The 22,210-nt window shown below is 39.6% G+C and overlaps 1 protein-coding gene and 1 pseudogene across 2 annotated transcripts in view; one reads left to right on the top strand and one right to left on the bottom strand.

Moving 5' to 3' along the window:
- Window positions 1–22,210, top strand: part of BCAR3 (BCAR3, NSP family adaptor protein) — a 280,076-nt gene that overhangs the window by 37,368 nt on the left and 220,498 nt on the right. The window lies entirely within an intron of this gene.
- Window positions 9,288–10,255, bottom strand: LOC112614436 (annotated as a pseudogene). Its single transcript, XR_003117079.1, has one exon. The product of XR_003117079.1 is annotated as a 60S ribosomal protein L5 pseudogene (transcript).

Raw genomic sequence — 22,210 nt, 5'->3', positions numbered from 1 at the left:
TCAATGTTCAGAGTCACATTTTTCAAGCCCTCAACAGCTTCCTTTCTTAATCTATACATTCATTTTGCTGGAATGTATTCTCAGGTAACTTTCTAGAAAATGCTATACAGGAGGTACAATTCTGCTTTCATATCTGAAAATGCCTTTATTCAACTTTTCACTTAACTAATAAATTGGCTGGGTATAAAATTCTAGGTCAAATACTATATTACTCAAAATAGAATCTGTGGTTTTTTTCTAGAATCTGTTAGCATCTACTTTTTATTCTTGGTGCTCTGAAAGTTTTCAGTGGTGTGTCTATGTGTGGGTCTTTTTGATTCATTTGTTCTGGGCATACATTGGGCCTGTTGGGGCTCTGAAAACAGTAGTCAAAAATACAGTGCTTTAACATGTTAAACTAATGAAGCAGACTTAAGGTCTCTCTCTGATTTTCTCCACCTCTCTTTCTCTCTGATCCTCTTTCCGAATGTACAGAGAGGGACTCTCTCTGCAATTTTTTTTTTTTTAAAGAGTTTTGCTCTGTCACCCAGGATGGAGTGCAGTGGTGTGATCTCAGCTCACTGCAACTTCTGCCTCCCTGAACCTCCCACCTCAGACCCCCAATTTCACTGTCAAGTAGCTGGGACTACAGGTCTGTACCACCACACCTGGCTAATTTTTGTTATTTTTTGTAGAGACAGGGTTTTGCCATGTTGCCAAGGCTGACCTGGAACTCCTGGGCTCAAGCAGTCCTCCGACCTCTGGCTTCCAAAGTGTTGAGATTACAGCCATGAACCACCGGAATTTTCTTATCTGACCCAGGAAACTTCTTTCCAAAAGAAGTGCAGTTGTCTTAAGACTCCTTCCCTAGGAATCTCACCAACTAACCAGGAAAGATTAACCACTGGAGAGAAGAAACAGCGGATCATCACCACATCCACACAGACTATTAATCTGTTCTTCTGAGAGTAGCACAGAGAGATTACCTGGGGAACTTAATCTGCATAATAAGACAACTTTTGTTCACAGTGAAGTTCCACCCCTAGCCTTCCCACCACCTCCTGCAGAGCTCAAAGGAAGTTTTTCCCAGGCCATTGTTCTTTGTGCTCATTCATTTCCCCTGAAAATCATTTACTCCCATACCCATCATTCTCCATCTCCCCTTCCTCTATGATAAAGGATATATAACCCTCATTGGGTTATTGGGTAGTCATTCTCATGGGATTTTCCTGTGCTTCGGCATGTTAAATAATTTTTTCCCCCTCAGCGATCCTTGTTCTGATGTTAAAGAAATTTTGTATGTCTTTTTCTCATCTTAATCTGTCTTTTTTTTCAGTTCATTTTCAGTGAACCTTCAATGGATGGAGAGGAGGCTTTCCTCCACCCCTACAGGCCGTATCAATCCAAGACACGTGCTCTTCTAAATTTTAGAAAATTCTACTATTTTTTTTTTTTCTTTTGAGATAGGGTCTCACTTTGTCATCCAGGCTGGAATGCAGTGGCATGATCTCCACTCACTGCAGCCTCAATCTCCTGGGCTCAAGCAATCCTCCCACCTAGGCCCCTCGAGTAGCTGGGACTACAGGTGCACACCACCATGCCAGCTAATTTTTGTAGAGACGGGGGTTTGCCATTTTGCCAAGGCTGGTCTTGAACTCCTGAGCTCAGATCTGCCCACCTTTGCCTCCCAAAGTGCTGGAATTACAGGTATAAGCCGCCATGCCCGGCCTTCTACTGTTCTTTTATAACTTCTATTGAGGTTCAGAAAATAATGACCCAAAATATGATACTTTGACATGATGAGTGCTTTGAGTTAAAGAAAATTGAAAGACCTAAGAAATAAGCCACAGAATCAAGGTCTCTTTCTGACATTTCCCCAGCCTCATCTTTCTGATCCTTTTTCTGGAAGCAATGAGAAGGGCTCTCTCTAGAAGTTTCTTTATCTTACTGAAAAAAACTTCTGAAGGAAACACAATTGTCTTAAAACCCCCTCCTAGGAATCTCATCAAATAACCAGGAAAGATTAACCACTAAAAGTTGTCGCCACACCTGAACAGAGTTTTCATCTGTTCTTCTGAGAACAGTTCCAAGAGATTACCTAAGAAACTTTATCTACATAATAAGACAACCTTTGTTCTTGCATAGTTTCACCTCTCACCTTCCATGTTAGTCCCATCCAGCTTTCAAAGGTAATCATTTATAAAATAGTGTCTGCCTCCCAGGTTCAAATATCACTCTCCTATGAAGAGAATATTTAAGCCTCAACCATCTGGCCTCTCTTTGAGTCTCATGCTTTTGTATGGCTCCTGTGTTTATGCACATCAAATGAATTTGTATGCCCTTTTCTCATATTAATCTGTCCATGGTTAGATCATTCCAGCAAACTTTCAGAGTCGGTAGAAGGCAAAGTTTTTCCTCTTCAACACTATGCTTCTTTCCTTTTAACATTTTTCTCTTTTTGAAATTCCTATCATTTAGATCTCAAATCTTTATATCACCCCTTTAGACCTTTTGTCTTTTTTTTAATCGTATTTTATATTTCTTTTCAAATCTATACTTGGAAGATTTCTTTGACTTCATTATTTAACCTTGTTATTTTAGAAACCATATTTTTAATTTCAAAAAGCTCTTTCTTTTTCCCTGATTGTTTCTTTTTCATAACACTCTCTTCTTGTTTTGCCACTGTGGCATATTTTTCTTAGTTTTCTCTAAGGTTTTTAAAAGTTTTTGTTCATTTATTTAATCCTTTTTTTTTCCCCCATGAATTATCTCTATTTCCTCTAAAATTATGTTTGTCTGTTGATTTATTTTTCCTTTTTCCTATTGCAGACTTTCCTCTCATGTCTGTTTACTCTTGGATTTTCATTTCTGTTTAAGACTGAGGCAATAAGGAGGCTGATAGAAAATCTTAAGAATGTAGAGAGAGCTTGTCCACTGTCAGGGAATATTGACAATAAGTCATTCTTTTTGTTGCGGGTCCCTAAAGGCAGGAATGCAGAAGGCTTCACTGTGGACTTCCAAATCCCATATTGGCTGTCCTAGTTCTCCACAGGCTGTCTATATAGTCTCTTCAGAGACACACTCTCCAGTGTTTTACTGAGAAGTGATTGACACCTGTCTAATCTATACAAGCAAGGGTGTCAACTATTGCACATATAGAACTTCAATGGGTTTCAGCCCCATTTTCCATTACTGCTATCTAGGATCCTTTACATTTCCAGACTGAAGCACCTCTCACCTTCTGTGGAGAGACCTTGAGCTCTTAGCTGCAGCTCACTCCACCCTGCTGTATTAGTCAATATTCATACAACTATTTCTGTTTCCAAGAAATCTGTTGAAATCTCTATAAAGCAGATTCCTGTGTTCTTTATTGTAGGCTTATGACATTTTAATTCCTGAGCTAGAAGATTCCTGAGCTTAAATTGCCATATGGTACTCTATAACATGGTTGTATGTTAAATTGTAGCAAATGTATAAACAATGTTATGATGAAGATCCTGGTAGCTAAATCATTACACATCTCCATGATTTTTTTATTTAGAATAAATTGTGAGAAAAATTGCTGCATTAAAATGGAAACAGTTGTGTTTTAAAATAAATTAAACATGCATTTACCTTAGGGTCCAGAAATTCCACTTATAAGTACTTACCCAAAAGAAGTGAAACATAATTCCACACAAAGACTTGTACACAAGTGTTCATAACAAGTTTATTGTATCCATGATGGCTAAAGACCGGAAACAACTCAAATGTTCATCAACTGATTAATGGATAAGCAAATTGTTACACAGTTGTTCCTCCTTATCCACGGTTTCACTTTCTGCAGTTTTAGTTACTTGCAGTGAACTTGGGTCCAAAAATATTAAGTGGAAAATTCCAGAAATAAACAATTTCCAAGTTTTAAATTGCATCCTGTTCTGAGTAGTGCGATAAAATCTCATGCTGGCCGACTCTGTCCTGCCCAGGATGTGAATCATTTCTTTGTCCAGCACATGCACACTATATACACTGCCTGTCTGTTAGTCGCTTAATAGCCATCTTGGTTATCAGATTGGCCCTCATAGTATCACAGTACTTGTGTTCAAGGAATCCCTGTTTTACTTAATACTGCCCCCAAAATGCAAGAGTAGTGATACTGGCATATTATTATAAATGTTCTATTTTACTGTTAGTTATTGTTGTTAATCTCTTGCTGTGCCTAGTTTGTAAATTAAACTTTATCATAGGTATGCATGATACCTATCTCAGAAGAAGAAAAATTTGAACAAAAATTTCATTTTTACAAGAGGGTCCAAAATGGCTGTAGGTTAGGCATATGGGTAATAGAAGCTAGGCCTACGAATTAAAGCTGAATTCTCACCTGTGAGGCTGGAGTTTGCCAAAATTAAAAACAAATTATTTTTTAATGTATTTGAAATAGAGATGGGATCTCACTATGTTGTATAGGCTGGTCTCAAACTCCTGGTCATAAGCCATCCTCCCACCTCAGCCTCCCAAAGTGCTGGGATTACAGGCATAAGCTGCCATACCCAGCCTTCAGATATTTCACTGACATGTACTTATGGTCACTTTGCCTATCAGATGAAGCACAGAGGCAGGATAGGATCAATCATCCCTCTCCAGAACCTAAGATGCCTACATATGTGTTAAACTTTTACCCTATATAAATCAATAACATATTTTAAGAATGTCACCTTAGCTTCACTGCTCCCTGTTTTCATTTTCTGTGTTGCAAAACATATAAATACTGTGCCTCCTGTACCCATTTGGGGATGCCTTCTCGGTGTGCCCTGAGTTTGTGTTTCCAAGCTATAGTTCTTACACTTGGCTCAGAATAAAATTAACTTTGATTTCTTTAAGTCTATAGTTCCAGTTATTTTAACCTTTTGGGTCCACAGATGACATAGTTGGCAGGATTCTAGCAGAATCCATGGACACCCAGGACCATTCTCTGGGACTCAGCACTTAGTACCAGAATGAACTTATTGTGTTTGAACTGACTCTGGAGGAGCCACTGGGTATACAGGGTGAGTTGCCTGGAATCTGGAACTCTCTCTTTTTTTGGTAGAGGTCTATTTCACTTTATTCTAAATATTTCCAGAATCAGTAAAAGGAATAGTAAATCCTGGGTTTGCTAAATTCTTCCTATGCTTGTTATTATTATTCTAAATTGCTAGGAAGGAAGAAAGGAAAAAGGTCAACTAAGCATTGCTGCAGGTTGAGTGGCAGTTTCTTTGATCAGCTGAGTGTTTTCAAAGCTCTTTTGTCTGGTCCAACCCTTACATTCTATATGTGAACCACTGAGACAGAATTGCTCTGAAAGTATGGGACACTTCCTTCCTCCAGCCTGAATCTCAGGTATTCTTAGGTGACTAAAAATCTTGTGGAGGTACTGCGGGAGATCCCTCCTGACATGTAATTTGGTCCCAAAGGGCTTCACCATCAACAGAAAAATACTTCAATTGCAATAGATCCTCCAGGGGATGCTCATAAAAGTTGGTCACCTCGCATTTGAAGTACCTCACTGCTTGAACAGGTTAGCATCTCCCGAGATGGAGAAGATTAACTCCAGGGTAAGAGCCTGAGAAGTGAAGTTCATAAGCAGCACACTTTTGACCCTGAACACAATTAGTTGGTTGCAGACAAAGGAGAAGGGGGGAGTCTCTTTATGTGCACAATTGGAAAGAGCTGGCTCAGAAACAAAAAGAATGGAATAGTTTTTTCCAGGGGTATTTAGAAGCTTCTAAAAGAGGGAATGATAAAATTGCTTCCATTCAGAAGGTGGGACACAAGATTTTGGAAACTGTTTCTCTACTGCAAAAATTATCTGAAGTTTCCACTGTCTCTCACCTCCTCCTCTGACCATTCCTTCTTCTGATCCTCCAGAACCCTTTTATTCTTTGCTTTCAAAACTGCTGGCCTAGAGTTTACTCCCTCTTCCATAACCCACAGAGGTTTTGACAGCATGCATTAAAGAAAAGCCTGACCCAAGGGGAAAACCTTCAGTGGCCCATACTCACTGGACCAAGGCAGAACTTAGAGCTCTTACTAAGGAATTTCCAGATCCTACCCAGGATCCTACTGGTTTTACGTAGGAGTTTAGTCTAGTCATAAGAAAATATGAATCTTGGCCATTTAGCTCTGTGTCAGTTGGTTCACATGTTAGTATCTGAAAGAAAAGCAAGGGAATGGGTGTCAAAGGCTGACTGGAAAGATCCACTAAACAATTTTCTTTTTTTTTTCTTTGAGATCTGACTCTGCTGCCCAGGCAGGTGTGCAGTGCAGTGCTGTGGTGTGATTATGGCTCATTGTAGCCTTTAACTCCTGGGTTCAAATGATCTTCCCACCTTAGCCTCTTGAGTACCTGGGACTACAGGCATGCATCACCACACCTGGCTAATTTTTTTAAATTTTAAACTTTTTTATTTTGTTTGAGATGGAGTCTTGCTCTGTTGCCAGGCTGCAGTGCAGTGGCACAATCCCGGCTCACTGCAACCTCCGCCTCCCAGGTTCAAGTGATTCTCCTGCCTCAGCCTCCTGAGGAGCTGGGATTACAGGCACGTGCTGCCACACCCAGCTAATTTTTGTATTTTTAGTAGAGACAGGGTTACACCATGTTGACCAGGCTGGTCTCAATCTCCTCACCTCATGATCTGCCCATCTCGGCCTCCCAAAGTGCTGGGATTACAGATGTGAGCCACTGCACCTGGCTAATTTTAAACATTTTTTGTAGAGATAAGGTCTTACTATGTTGCCTAGGCTGGTCTCTAACTCTTGGCCTCAAATGATTCTCCTGCATTGGCCTCCCAAGTCACTGGGATTGTAGGCGTGAGCCACCACACCCAGCCTGAGAAATTATCTTCATAAACAAACAGCTGGAGACCAAGCAAAAGCTTGAGAACTGACAAACCATTTAGCCTAAACAATTCGCCTGATATTTCCTAAGACCTCTGACTGGTCTAAAGTCCAGCAATGTAAACAAAAACCAAACAAGATCTATGAAAAGATTTGAAAGGGTTTTAGACAATATTTGGAAATGAATGAAGAAAGTCTAAGGAATCATCAGAATGATTCTATTTTAATTTTAACCTTCTTTAAGAGATTGGATGAGCAACTGGCCAAGGTGGTCAAAATGCACCAAATAAACTGGGATTCTGTGCACAGTTTGGAGCTGGTGAAACTTGCTGATAAATTGGCCAGTTATACAGAATAAGAAAGACAACAAAACGGCTAAAATAATGAATTTACAGATTCAACAACTTACTGCTCAGTTTACCTGATCTAAACAGAGGCCTTGCTTTCAAAAGAAGCCTCAGAAACATCTAAAGATGTTTGTTGTTATTGCAAGAAAACAGGACATCTAAAGAAAAATTGCAGAGGCCGGGTGTGGTGGCTCCTGCCTGTAATCCCAGCACTTTGGGAGGCTGAGGCGGGTAGATCACGAGGTCAGGAGATGGAGACCCTCCTGGCTAACATGGTGAAACCCCATCTCTACTAAAAACACACACAAAAAAATTAGCCGGGCATGGTGCCAGGTGCCTGTAGTCCCAGCTACTCGGGAGGCTGAGGCAGGAGAATGGCGTGAACTCGGGAGGCAGAGCTTGCAGTGAGCCGAGGTCGTGCCACTGCACTCCAGCCTGGGTGACAGAGCAAGACTCCATCTCAGGAAAAAAAAAAAAAAAAGAAAAGAAAAGAAAAATTGCAGAATACTGAAATGGGCACAGAAACAAAAGGAAGAAAAGAAAAATAGGAATAGGGTCTCCAAGGGAATCAAGAGGGCTTTCCCTTTTCTTTTGCAATACTTTGCAGGAAGTGAAACTATGTATAAATGGAGAATAAATGAAAGCATTAGTTGACATGGGAGCTACCCTTTCTGTTCTCAACCCTACCTTTTTAAAGAATGTTCTTCCTCAGAGTAATCAAACAGTTCAAATGGTAGGGATATCTACTCAACTAGTGACTATATGCAAATCAGAATCTCTGCCTTTCCAGTAGGGAAATTTAGATGGACATCCTTCTTTTCTTTGGAGCCTTCTACACCAATACATCTTATGGGAGGAGATTTTCTAGAACTTTATAATGCTCATATTTCTTTTTCAAAAATAAGAAAAATGTTTTTAAAAAATAACTGAAAGAGGATTGATTCAAAATGATAAATCAGAAAATTCAGAGCAGATAGTCATCCAAATTCAATCATCAAGTATTAAGACAAAAAAAGAACTTGATGCTTTCCTTCTTTATTATTTATTTATTTATTTAGAGATGGAGTCTCACTCTGTCACCCAGGCTGGAGTGCAGTGGCATAATCTCAGCTCACTGCAACCTCTGCCTCCAGGGTTTAACCAATTCTTCTCCCTCAGCCTCCAAACTAGCTGGGATTACTGATGAACACCACCACACCCAGCTAATTTTTTTGTATTTTTAGTAGAGACAGGGTTTCACCATGTTGGCCAGGCTTGTTTAGAACTCCTGATCTCAAGGGATCCGCCCACCTTGGCTTCCCAAAGTGCTAGGATTACAGATGTGAGCCACCATGCCCAGCCATCTTGATGCTTTATTAAGCCAAATCCCTAATTATTTATGGTCTGAATCATCTACCAATGTCATTAAAATCTTAACAGCTACCCCAATGTGGACATGAATGGATCCAAATAAACCATTTCCACTTCCAAATATTAAACAATATCAGGAGTAACAATAGAAATAAAATCAATAATCAAACATTTTATTGATAAAGGATGGATTATCCCTTCCACCAGTCCTTGTAATACTCCCATCCTCCCAGCATGAAAACTTAATGGGAAGGAATGGAGCTTTGTACAAGATTAGAGAACCATTAACAAGATTGTGATTCCCCATCATTCAGTAGCCCCAAATCCCTACACACTCCTTTATTTAATATACCAGTAGGCCGTGAATTTCACTAACTGATTTATGCAGTGCTTTTTGTTTTTTAGCATACCAGTAGATCCCGACAGTCAATATTTGTTTGCCTTTATCTGGAATGGCTGTCAATATACCTGGACTGCTATGCCTCAAGGTTACACTGGAAGCCCAACTATATTTCAAAATATTAAGGGCTGAGATGACTGAGCTAAATTTTGAGGAAAATTCCACTCTACTTCAGTATGTGGATGATTTCTTGTTATGCTTTTCCATTCTACATGATTGTAAAAATCACACCCCGTAGTTGCTGGAACAATTAGCTAAAACAAGACATAAGTTATCTAAAGAAAAATTCCAATACTTCTTAACAGAAATAAAACATTTGGAACATTTAATTTCTTTCTTTTTTTTTTTTTTTTTTTGTTTCTGTCTGTAAGTTTATTGCCTATATCTGAAAAATCATCATAGAAAATTGTTTGGTTTAGCTCTCAGCAGCCCGCTCCTGAGCTCTGAGGAAGCTTGCCTTCTTTTGAGCTACCCGATCCTTCTTCTGAGCAAGGGACATTTTGGGACGGTTCCACCTCTTCTTTTTAACTTCTTTCTTGGGCTTCTTTTCATAGACTGGATTCTCTCATATAGCAGCATGAGCTTTCTTATACATCTCCTCCATGTCTGGAGTTACACTGTTCTTTATGTATTGAAAGAACTTTTTCTTGTAAGCATCTTCATCTTCTTCCATTAAGTAGCGCATGTAATCTGCAACATTCTGGCCCATGATGTGCTTCCGGTGTACTTCTGCATTAAATTCCTTGCTTTCAGAATCATAACCAGGGAATCGTTTGGTACTGTGAGGGATAGACAAGCCTCCATCCACAGCTCCCTTCAGGGCACGAAAAACTTTATTGCCAGTGGTAGTTCTGGCAAGGCCTACATCCAAATAGCAGGTAAAGGCATCTGGCTGACTATCAATGCTTTCCACATTGTATTCATCGCCAGTTACCTCCACTTGGCCTTCATAGATCTTGTCCATGCCAAACCTATTGAGAAGCCTGCGGGCCAGCAGCAGGCCAGTACAATATGCTGCAGCATAATTTGTCAGGCCAACTTTCACACCATATTTTGGCAGTTCGTGTGCATATGCCGTGCAGACTATCATATCTCCCTTTATACGGGCATAAGCAATCTGACAAATGATATCTCTGTTTGTTACACAAACTATCATCCTGTATTTGGGTGTGTTGTATTTATTTTTATCCTGTATCACCAAGTGTTTCTGAGCATAGTAATCAGTTTTACCCTCTCATCGTCTTCTAAATTTCACTTGGTATCTCTTAAAGTAGGCCTTATTCTTAACAACTTTAACAAACCCCATCCTGCGGAACAGAGACCCGCGTCCACCACTCGACAGAGACCTGCAGGCCCAGCGGCGCTAGGGGCGGGAATAGGGGGACATTTAATTTCTAAGGAGGAAATACATATAAATTCAGATCAAGTAACTGGAATTCTTGCATACCCAACTCCAAAGACCGAAAGACAGCTTAGGAGTGTTTTAGGCTTAGCTGGCTGCTGATACAGTTAGATACCCAATTTTTCTCCCATGGAACAGTCTTATATGCATTGATGAAAGATCAACCTGACCCCATATATTGGATATCCTAAGAACAAATAACTATTCAATAAATAAAGGAAAATCTTACAAGGGCCCCTGCTTTGAGCCATCCAAATTATCAGCTACCATTTTTCTTTTTTGTTTATGGAAGCCATGACATCATCCTGGGTGTTCCAGTCCCAAAACACAGGGGAAAATATAGAACTACTGGCTCTGATAGTCAGCAATAGACTCTATAGCTCATGGGCTGCCCCCTTGTTGGAGGGCCATTTCAGGCATTATCATGTTTCTCAAGGCTACTCAGGAAACTGTAATGGAGGCTCCCTTGACTATATATGTACTTCATTCTGCAGAAGCTTTTTTGAATTCACATCATACACAATATTTTTCTGTCAATTGATTGGCTTTATTACAATGCACTTTTATTCTCTGCTCCACACATTACTCCCTCTTGCTGTAATAGTCTTAATCTCACAGGTTACTTCTTGAAGCACCTGAGGAGGTTACCTCATGACTATATAAAACAGCATACACTCTATATGCTGTATAGTTCTATTACTAATAGAACAGCTTTTGATGCCCAGTCAGAATTTACAGGAGATACCACAACAAAATGCTGATGTTACCTGGTCCACAGATGCATCATATCTAAAGGATAAATTTGAAAAATACCAAACAGGCTATGTCATTGTGTCTCATGTAGACATCATAGAGAGCAATTTCTTGCCTAAAGTAAAGTCAGCACAGTTGGCTGGATTAATAGTACTCACCAGAGGTTGTCTAACTGGCCAACAGTCAAATAACTAATATTTATACTGACAGCCATTACACTTTTGGTGCAGCTCATGTCTTTGGAATGTTATGGAAACAGCGAGGTTATTTAACCTCCTTTGGACATCCTATTAAACATGGCTCTCAAGTTTCTGATCTTCTGGAAGCCATCCAGTTACCAAAAAAAAAAAAATTGGCTATTGTTAAGAGTCCTGGACATTCCAAACACGACTCCCTGGAGTAAAGCAAATAATTTTGCTGATGCTGAGAAAAAAAAAAAAAAAAAAAAATTAGCTTAATGCTAATATCAAATGAAACTGTAGAGATGGCCATGTTTAAAGTGAAGGGGCTCAAGAAAAGACTCCAAAGCGGAAAAAGCAAATATGACTAACTAAGGGAGAATGCTTTTCCCCCAACTTGCAAAATGTAATATAGACCCAGTGACAGAAAAGCAAATCCCTATTTTGCCTTTGGGATATCAATTTCCTATATTACAACATGTCCATGAACTCATTCACTGGGGACCTGAGAAAATATTTGCCTGGGGAAAACACTATTACTGGAAACCCTCACCCACAGTAGTTCATAAGGTTTATGCTAAATGTCCAATTTGTCCTATATGTAATCCAGAAAAGCCTCTTCTAGATCTCAAGGGCATTTAACTTTGCCCACTGGCCCTTTCAATATTTGACAAATGGATTTTATCCACTTACCTCCAGCTCAGGGTTATAAATATGTATTGGTTATGATTTATATGCTCTCTCATTATGTTGAAGAATTTCCTTGAGAAAAAGCCACAGTGTAAGCAGTAGGAAAATGTTTGTTGGATTGGATAATTTCCTTTTGAGGAATTCTTTCCAAATTACATAGAAATAGGGAACTCATTTTACTGAATAGATAATGCACTCAATTTGTATAATCTGGCCTATTCTCCAATATTTTTATTGTACATCCCATGCCCAGTCTTCTGATTGTTGGAATGAACATATCGAAAATAAAACCCAGCTAGAAAATTATCGAAACCTTTTCCTATTTCTTGGCTCAAGGCTCTTCTACTGGTTTTGCTTAATCTAAGAGCAGCTCCTTCTGGAATAATACATCAATTATTCCATGAGATAATTACAGGTTGACCTATGAAAGTGAATGCCAGTTTGTATGAACCAACTTTACTGAAAGAAGATATACTCCATTATTTAAAAAGCTTAACTAAACTTCTTTTCCAAAAAAACTAAATTGTAAAAAGAGCCTTAAATGCAATAGAGGCAGGACCTGGGACATTAAGACAAGTTGAGAATGTATTTAATGAAGAAAGACATTTACAAGAAAAGTTGATACTTACCAACCTAAGTAGAATAAAAAGCATACTCTTTCAGAAGGAAAGTGAGGGTTGAGAAGCTGCATGGAAAGATAATGATGCTATTGCTAAATGGGTGAATCAAACTGCCCAGCTAACAAGGGACTATGCCAAAGCCCAACAATCAGAAAACGCATGGGTTCAGACTCAACAAAGTTATTGACCATGCTAATCCAAATGGAAGCAGAAGTGGCCTCTAAAACATGGCCAGTCATTTTGGATGCAGAAGCACAAGGTATACATTTATGGAAAACATATGGGCCCTCTTCTTCCTGGAAAATTGCTACCAGGGTACACAGCCTGTACTCTTAGGGCTTCAGCAACCCACATAGGCAGTAACCAGAAATATAATGCAGTACAGCTAGCAGAAATAAGGATCATTTTTAATAATACGCATGTTCTCCCAAAGGGCAGTTGATGGAACCATACTAAATAATAATATTTGGAATCCAATTTCAGTTTTAGATTGCAAACAAATTCAGGAAGAGTGGTTCTGTCCCCAAAACATCTGGACTCCTGAGATCATGGAAACATGGTTCCTAATTTTTACCCCTATTCAAAATAATATATAGGAAATGCATATTTTTGTTTGGAAGTGAAGACAAATAAGACTATAAGTGTTTTAGATCTTACTTGAAAGCAGACAGTATTTGATTTAAATTATACTGCCATTTAGTGTACTACTGGATTCATAGGAAAGCTACCTTTAGGACAGAATAACCCATAGAATAATGAGGACACTGATAATCAAATATTTTTGGCAATTGGAACTCAACCCTCTTCAAGTTGTACTCCCAACAGAAAATGAATGGTAAGTTAAGTAATTAGATATTATAAATCATCAGTTAATTACAGTTCTGGATAAATCCACTCAAATATATCATAAAGTACATATATAAGCAAAGGGAGAAGGATGATTATTCTATTAAGCACAAACTATCAAAAGGTATGTTCAGGGTTTTTTCTATAATATGTTATTTCTTTTCTTCATTGTCTTTAGCTAAATGAACCTCTCAGTTGTTCACTGTATTGTTTATTATTTTAATATTCCTGTTACAAATGTTATAAATGCTGCAGAAATTGCAAATATCATAGAAAGAATAGAATTCCAGCTAAAATTATGTTAGTTCATCAATTTGAACTAATAGCCATAGAATGTAAGTAAAGACAGTCTTCTATGGCCCATTTTGTCCCACACACTCCCTTCTCTACTTCTGACCAAATGGGGAAGGGCTTCCCATTAACTTTTGTTTAGCCCTAAAGTCCCAAGGCTTACAAAAGACATCAAGCTGGATATTTTTCCACCTGACTCCTCAAGGTCCCTCACCAGTATGATTGACCATGTAATGGATCATTGCCCTTAAAGAATCTCTCCCAAGGAAATAATCCTAATTGCAATCCTGATCTTATTTCTCCCTATGCTAATGAGGATACATTAGCATAAAACAAGGGGCTTTGGCATTCCAGAAGGAAAAATAGGAGCCTCTGCATCTTCACTGGAAAACCAGATGATAGCACTTCATGTAGCGGTGAACAATAGCCTAAGGACATTTTGGAATTCTGATTTGATCCCACATGCCCTACCATTCTAAACGAATGAGACCTGTTCTCTTCAAATTTCTTATTATTTGGTCTTCCTACCCCACCCCAAGTTACAGCCACAGTGATTAGTTTGGTGTTTATTCTTCCAGATTATCTAATAAATATACTAATATGTATCTGTGCATACAATTTTTGTGGATGTGGAATATTACTACATACATATTCTTGCAACTTGATTATAACATTTTTAAGGTTTTTGGCTCCTACAAAGGGCCATTGCTTTCCCCCAGAGGGAGGGCTTAGCAAAGAACCCTGCACATAATAGGTCTTTACATGTTAGATGCAGTGTCTTTCTTTGCTGATGAGCATTTCCTCTTACACCAAAAGACAATATTTTAATAGGTTGGGTGTAGTGGCTTGTGCCTGTAATCCCAACACTTTGGGAGGCCCAGGAGGGAGGATCGCTTGAGGTCTTGAGTTAGAGACCAGCCTGGCCAACAATTTTACATATTTTTTTAATTAGCTGGGTGCGAATTTTTAGTAGTCTCAGCTACTTGGGAGGCGGAGACAGGAGAATTGCTTGAGCCTAGGAGTTAGAGGTTATAGTGAGCTAGGATCACACCACTCCACTCTAGCATGAGTGACAGTGAGATCATTTCTCAAAAAAGAGAGAAAGATAGTGGAAGAAAAAATAAAGGGAGGGAGGGAGGCAGGGAATATTTTAACAACATTTGCTGGTATTATTTTTACTAAAATCACACATTCTCTAACTTTTAGCCTAAGTTCTTGCAGCCTAAATTCTTTCTACTACTGAAAGGAAAGCAGGACTCAGTGGGACTCTGGGTGATAGTTGGGACTGAGCAGTGACTTGGTGTGGATTAAGGATGCCCAAACAGTGCCCCAAAAAATGAAGTTATAGGAATATTTGAACAGGGAGTGGCAATGGTCTATCTCTGCCAGCCAGAAGAGGCTCCGGTCCCCACAGTCAACTCAGATTAACAGCAGATTTCTCAGCAGAAACCTTACAAGCCAGTGGGATTGGGGTCTAATCTTTAGCCTCCTTAAACAAAATAATTGTCAGCCAAGAATTTTATATCCAGCAAAACTAAGCTTCATACCTGAAGGAAAGATAGTCTTTTTTCAGACAAACAAATGCTGAGAGAATTTGCCACTACCAAACCACTACTATAAGAAATGCTAACAGGAGTTCTAAGTCTTGGAACAAAACCTCACAATACACTGAAATAGAAGCTCCTTAAAGCATAAATCTCATAGGGCCTATAAAACAATAACATAATGAAAAATAACAGGGTATTTAGGCACTAACTAACATGATGAATAGAACAGTACCTCACATCTCAATACTAATGTTGAATGGAAAAGTTCTAAAAGCTCCACTTAAAAGATGCAGAATGGCAGAATGGATAAAAATTCACTAACCAAGGATCTACTGACTTCAAGAGACTCACCTAATACGTAAGGACTCACATAAACTTAAAGAGGTGGAAAAAGACATTCCACACAAATGGAAACCAAAAGCAAGCAAGCAGGAGTAGCTATTCTTATATCAGACAAAACAGACTTTAAAGCAACAACAGTAAAAAAAGACAAAGAAGGACATTATATAATGATAAAAGGATTAGTCCAACAGGAAGACATTACATTCCTAAATATACAAGCACCTAACACTGGAGCTCCCAAATTTATAAAACAATTACTACTAGACCTAAGAAATGAGATAGATGGCAACACAATAATAGTGAGGGACTTCAATACTCCACTGACAGCACTAGACAGGTCATTAAGACAGAACATCAACAAAGAAACAATGGATTTAAACTATACCCTAGAACAAATGGACTTAACAGATATTTACAGAACATTCTACTGAACAACTGAAGAATATGTATTCTTCTCATCAGCACGTGGAACATTCTCCAAGATAGACCATATGATAGGCCACAAAACAAGTCTTAATAAATTTAAGAAAATTGAAATCATATCAAGTATCTTCTCAGACCACAGTGTAATAAAACTGGAAATAAACTCCAAAAGGAACTCTCAAAACAATGCAGATACATGGAAATTAAATAATCTGCCTTTGAATGATCTTTGAGTTAACAATGAAATCAAGATGGAAATTTAAAAATTCTTTGAGCTGAATGATATTAGTGACACAACTTATCAAAACCTTTGGGATACAGCAAAAGTGGTGCTAAGAGGAAAGTTCATAGCATTAAATCCCTACATCAAAAAGTTTGAAAGGGCACAAATAGACAATCTAATGTCACACTTTAAGGAACTAGAGAAACAAGAACAAACCAAACCCAAAACCAGCAGAATAAAAGAAATTAACAAAGATCAGAGCAGAACTAAATGATTATTCCTCTTTTTACCCACCATCTGTCTCAGATGCCCCTTTTCCTCCATTCCTTCAAGCTTAATGCCAAGCCCACTATATCCAGTCATTGGGGACACAGGGCCTCTGTCAGCTGAGAAATGAAACCCTGCTTCCTCCCCTGACAAGACGCGGACAGCTTAATTGTTAAATTATGAGCATTTCTTTAAGAAATAAACTGCAGGAAAAATGTCTTAAAGGGTTACATGGAAGATGTGTGAAGTATAGATCTCTAAACTTAAAAACAATCAGTGTTTCTTAGGTGCAAAAGAATCATCTGGAAAGTGACTGAAAAAATGCAGCTTCCAAGGCCCCATTCTAAGACAGTTGGCTGCAGGGGACAGTGTGAAAAATCACAGCTGGAGGAACACTGGCCCAGATGATCAACTGAAATGCTCAGTCTTCACACTTAAAAACAGTTTGGAGCAATGCTACATTCAGCTATGGAAGGGTTACTACTCCTTCCTCAGCCTGATGTCAGGTTCAAATTAAGCTTCAGATCGTCCATTTCCCCCTGCTGTTTGTCTCAGTGAGTTCTCTCTCAGCCTTGGAAACCTGGAAAGAAAACACCTTTTCCTTCTAACTTAAACATTTTGGTATCTGTGCTTTTGGGGGTTCTGAATTGATCTTGGGCCTTTCTTTGCCCTTCCAGTAGTGCCTCTGGCTACAAATTCAACATTTCTGTGTAAAAAGTCACTCCAAAGCTTAGTGACTTAAAACAATGACATTCATTTATTTTGATTATAAATCTGTAATTTAGGCAAGACTGAGCAGGAATGGCTTTGTCTCTGCTCTCCATGGTTTCAGCTACGGCTACTTAAATGGGAGCTGGAGGACCCACTTTCGAGATCGTTTACTCACATTGCTGGCCAGTTAGAGCTAGCTGTTGGCTAAGAACCCAGCTAAGTGTGTGAGCTGGGTGCTTTGGTTCCTCTCAGCATGGGCCTCTCCACTCCACAGGGGCCTTGGGCTCCCTCCTAGTATTGAGGCTGGGTTACAGGTGTGAGCATTCCCAGGGAGCAAGGCAGAAATGCATGGCACTTTTATGACTTACTAGCTTTGGAAGTCACATCGTATGATTTCCACTATACTATTGTTTCAGGAATTCATAAAGTCCCACTCAGATTCGGGGGAGGAAAAGTAACCTCCACCATTTGATAGAAGAAGTGTCATGGTTACCTTATAAAAATAGTATGCAGATGGGAGATGCTATTGCAGCCATCTTTGGAAAGTACAACCTGTCACCAGACCCTGACCTGTTTTGTATTATGTCTGTGGGTTTTTCTTAAAAGCATTAATGATGCATATTCACTAGTTAATTATTGTTGGTTCTATTCCATCTCATTTTATCCTCTTCACAATCCTGTGATGTAGCTAGATCTTTTTGTATACATCCAAATATGGTTCACAGACATGTTTGGTATAGCTAGCACAGTATTTTAAAAATTGTGAATTCTTACATAAGTATCTGAATTTCTGGCTTCTCTTCACAATCATAAGATTGAATAAATCTAGGCCAAGCTTTCCTCCTAACAGCAGTGAGCTGCAGCTGAGTAGTGATGGCTCCCTAGGTAAAAGCCTATCTTCTCTGTTTGCCACAGTCCCCACCACTCCCTGTTACCACTTAACTCATTACATTTTATGTCTCACAAGCATTTGACTTTGAGGTTTTCCACCTTAGAAAAAATAGGCCCAGATTCTACTACGGAAAATTATAATAGCCTACCCTTCATTTGGCATTTCCAAAGTACTTGCTATAGAAAGCTGCATTTTGGGGTTTCTTTTTTAATCCTCTCTCTCTTTTGGGGAGACCATCAGGTTGCTGTTTCTTGTTTGAAGGGCACCTTCAGCTCTCTACTGACTGCAATGAATGATATGCCCCAACTCCCAGAATGGCCCAGCTGCCCAGTTCTAGCCCTTCCCTTCTAAGCTGGCCCTTTTGGGAATCCCCAAGATGGAGCAGAACTATCCTTAATCCCTTGAATTTGCTATGTTCACTGCCTGACCAACACTAGATCCTTATAACTTGGAATTCTCAACAGGAGTAAGGGAAGCTCATACAGGGAGCACCAACGTCAAAGTTTTCTAACACCACAATCTTGCCTAGAGCCAAGTGTGCACACAAAGACCTCCTCTCTGGAAGATAAGTGCCCAGTGTTCATCCACTGTTGAGAACCAATTCTCAATATTCCTAATGTCACAATGCTCGCTTTGTCCTGTCAAAGGCTCTTGATTTTGTTTCCAAAATGTCAACAGGTAACTCTAAGTGTTGATTAAACAAGCAAGAGCATTGCCTAAGGAGAGCATTGGCTGCGCGGTCTTCATCAAGCCCATTAGAGAAGCTCCAGCCTGCACAGAAAGGATAGTCTGTGCCTGACCTGACTAGGCAACTCTGCCTAATCAGGACACTTTCTTCCCCTTTGGCTCTTGGGTTTTTCTTTGGCTCTTTCATGCTGGGAGAACTGCTCACCCTCAGCACTGCTGGTGCTTAGGAGTAGGAAAGGTCTGTGGTTTTACTCCTTTTAACCTTCTGAGTAGGCTCTGCCACCAAAGTAGGACATTCTGGGGCAGGCAGTTCCCCCACTTGATCCTGCTCCATCACATTCCCTGTCCTCCCCTCATCAATAACCATAATCCTAAATTTTATGTTTATTCCCTTACTGTTCATTAGATATTTTACTATCTATTCTGGATACCTATTGCATAACAAAATGCCCCCAAATTTAGTGGTGTCAGTGTTATTTTTTATTTCTTTCTTTACAGATCCATTATTTGGGCAGGATTCTGTAGGGAAAACTCATCACCAATTCATATAGCATCAGCCATGCTGCTCAACTGAGGGCTGTTGGATCCACTTCTAAGATGACTCACTGCTGGCTGGCTGTTAATGCCGGGTTGAGGCCCTGGGGCCTTGGTTTGTCTCCACATTGGCATCTCCATGTGGCCTGGACTTCCTCACAAAATGGTGGATGAGTTCTAAGGGTAAACATCCCAAGATAGAAAACCAGGCAAGAGAGCAAAACTTGCCTTTTGTGACCTAGCCTCAGAAATCACATAGTGTCTATTAATTGAAGCAGTCCCAAATTTGGTCCCACCTGGGTTCAAGGGGAGGAGATACTGACTACACTCTCCTTGATAGGAGGGTGGTAAGGTTCTGGAAGAGAGATGGGACCAGAAATGTTGTTGTAGCCATTTTGGGGAAGTGCAATCCACCACAACACATATGTATGTACTCCTAGGCAATATGCTATTTAATTTTGCATGGTTTACACTTTATAGAAACATCCATACTGAATGTTTTTCTACAACTTTGTTCCCTCAACATTTATGAGTCACTTATATTTCTGGAGTTCATTTTTAGAATTGTGTAATATTTCATTGCAATTATTTGCTACAATTTAGTTGTCTGTTATTTTGTTGAATGTTTGTGCTTTTTCTATGTTTCCAACCCTTTTTTTCTATATATTTATGCCTTTTACTATTTTGTACAGCTGCTCTGAACATTCTCATAGAACTTTGCACATGAGCCTAGGGCAAGAATTATCAACCAGGGTGATTTTTAGCAATGTCAGAGGCATTTAGCAAATGTCCTGCACATTTTTTATTTTAATGACTGGGGTAGGAAGCATTGAAACTGACATCTAACAGGTAGAGACTATGGATGCTGCTAAATATCCTACAGGAAAGCCCCCTATAACCATTAGCTGGTCCAACATGTCAATAGTGCTGAGGTTGAAAAATCCTAGTTTAGGGTATATATGGAGGAGTAGAATTCTCTCTCAATGATAGGTATTCACAGTTTCAACTTTATAATACTAAATTGTTTACCCAAGTGGTTGAGCAAGTCTATACTTCTACCAAAGGGAGGCTCCACATCCTCTGATAATGTCAGTCTTCTTAGATTTTGCCAATTCATGTTTTTTTCCTTCTGAAATGCACGTTTGTATGCTTTGTCCGTTTTTATAGAGTACATTTTTATAGGATTGATTTGTAGGCATTATTTATATATTCTGGATACTAATTCTTTGTTGGTTGTATGTGTTGAAAATATCTCCTCCCAGTCTGTAGCTTATTTTCTCACTTCTTCCTGGTTCTTTTGATGAACAGATGTTCTTAAGCTTCATGTAGTTAAATCCATCAATCTTATACTATCCTTCAAGGCTTGTGATTTAGGGTTATTATTTAAGAAAGAATGTCCTGCCCTGAGGTTATCATTGCTTCCCAAGCCTGGCAGCATTTTGGGGTTTTATCTTTTCCAGCTGGCAAGACCTGGAGTTCCTCTTGCTGACCCCAGAGGTGCCTGGCCTTCCTTATCCTCCACTGTGTTTGCTCAGTCCTTATGAACACTCAGATTGTATTTCCTAATGTACTCCATTTTCTCTGTTGGGCTCTTTCTACAACCTCTCTAGCCCTCTCTACCCGGGACTGGACTCTACTGTCTCGGGGCTGGCCTCAAAATGAACTGACTTATCTGGAACCATAGTGCCCCACTTAGTATCAGCACTGCTGAAGATGTCCCTTAGAGATTAGCCATGCCAGGATTGAGCCCCAGTTTTCTACAGTACTTGGATGGTTTCATTTGCACTCATGTGGAGCATTCTCCTCTAGGGCTAAAATAAAAAATGGGGCAAAGCTGAAGATGCCAGGTGGTCCCCAGGAACATTGCTGCTCACAGGAGGGACACCCCAAGATGAGCCTATCTGCTTTAACCACATACCTTCTAGCCAGGCCTACCTACCCAGGGCCCCTCAGAGCTGACCATGATTAAAGGACAGCCTTGGTGTGGTCTGCTCCATCCAGGGAAATCATTCAGAGTTGATTTTGCTTCCTTTTCCCTCCATTCCTGTTCTGTCCACATCCTGACTTCTGAAATATCCTCTCTTCTGGATCCTTCTCCCATCCTTTAGACTTCACATTCATCTGGGTTTCCCTGGCTTTCACACTCAGTAAGGGCTTTGGGCAAAACCCACCTTTTGGTTCCAGCAGCTCCTGTTTGCCCCAAGAAAGACACCTTATCCTAGTTGAAGTCATGATGACCCAAACCCAAGGACCAAGATAAAGTTGAAGAGATACGATTCCAGGTTCCTAACCTGAACAGTTGTCGAGCTTGGGAGAAGATAAATCTTAAAGTGGGGAACAGGGAGAAGGTGAAAGTAAGAATCTAAAAAGCCAAACAGCAGGAAGAGATAGGAAAGTAGACAGAGGAGGATTTGAGAACCCAAAATGTATGCCTATGATGCAGAGCCAGCATGGGAGGCATTATAATGGCTGAGAACATGGGCTTTGTAGATAGGCGAGGATCTCCCAACCTTACTAGTTGTGTGACCTCAGGCAGGTTATCCTCCCAGAACCCTGTTTTCGTCATCTGTAAAGTGGGGCTTGTGTAATAACTTGCTCAATTGTACGAAGATTAAATGATGATAAATATGTAAAGCATTTGCATAGTATTTAACAGAGTAAGTGTTCAAAATGATGGGCATTATCAATATTAATTGATGTTAATATTAATGCACTAATGAACAGAGGACCAGCTGCCCAGTTCCTTTGTGGCTGTTCTGGCGCACACTGAGGGTCAGCAAATTATGGCCTGTGTATCGAATCCAGCTTATTGGCCATGTGGCCCATGAGCTAAAAGTGATTTTTATATTTGTAAATGGTTGAAAAAAAATCA

The sequence above is a fragment of the Theropithecus gelada genome, chromosome 1, assembly GCF_003255815.1.
Source record: "Theropithecus gelada isolate Dixy chromosome 1, Tgel_1.0, whole genome shotgun sequence".
Lineage (NCBI taxonomy): Eukaryota > Metazoa > Chordata > Mammalia > Primates > Cercopithecidae > Theropithecus > Theropithecus gelada.
Note: the sequence above shows the minus strand (reverse complement) of the source record. Positions and strands in the feature narration are given on the sequence as shown.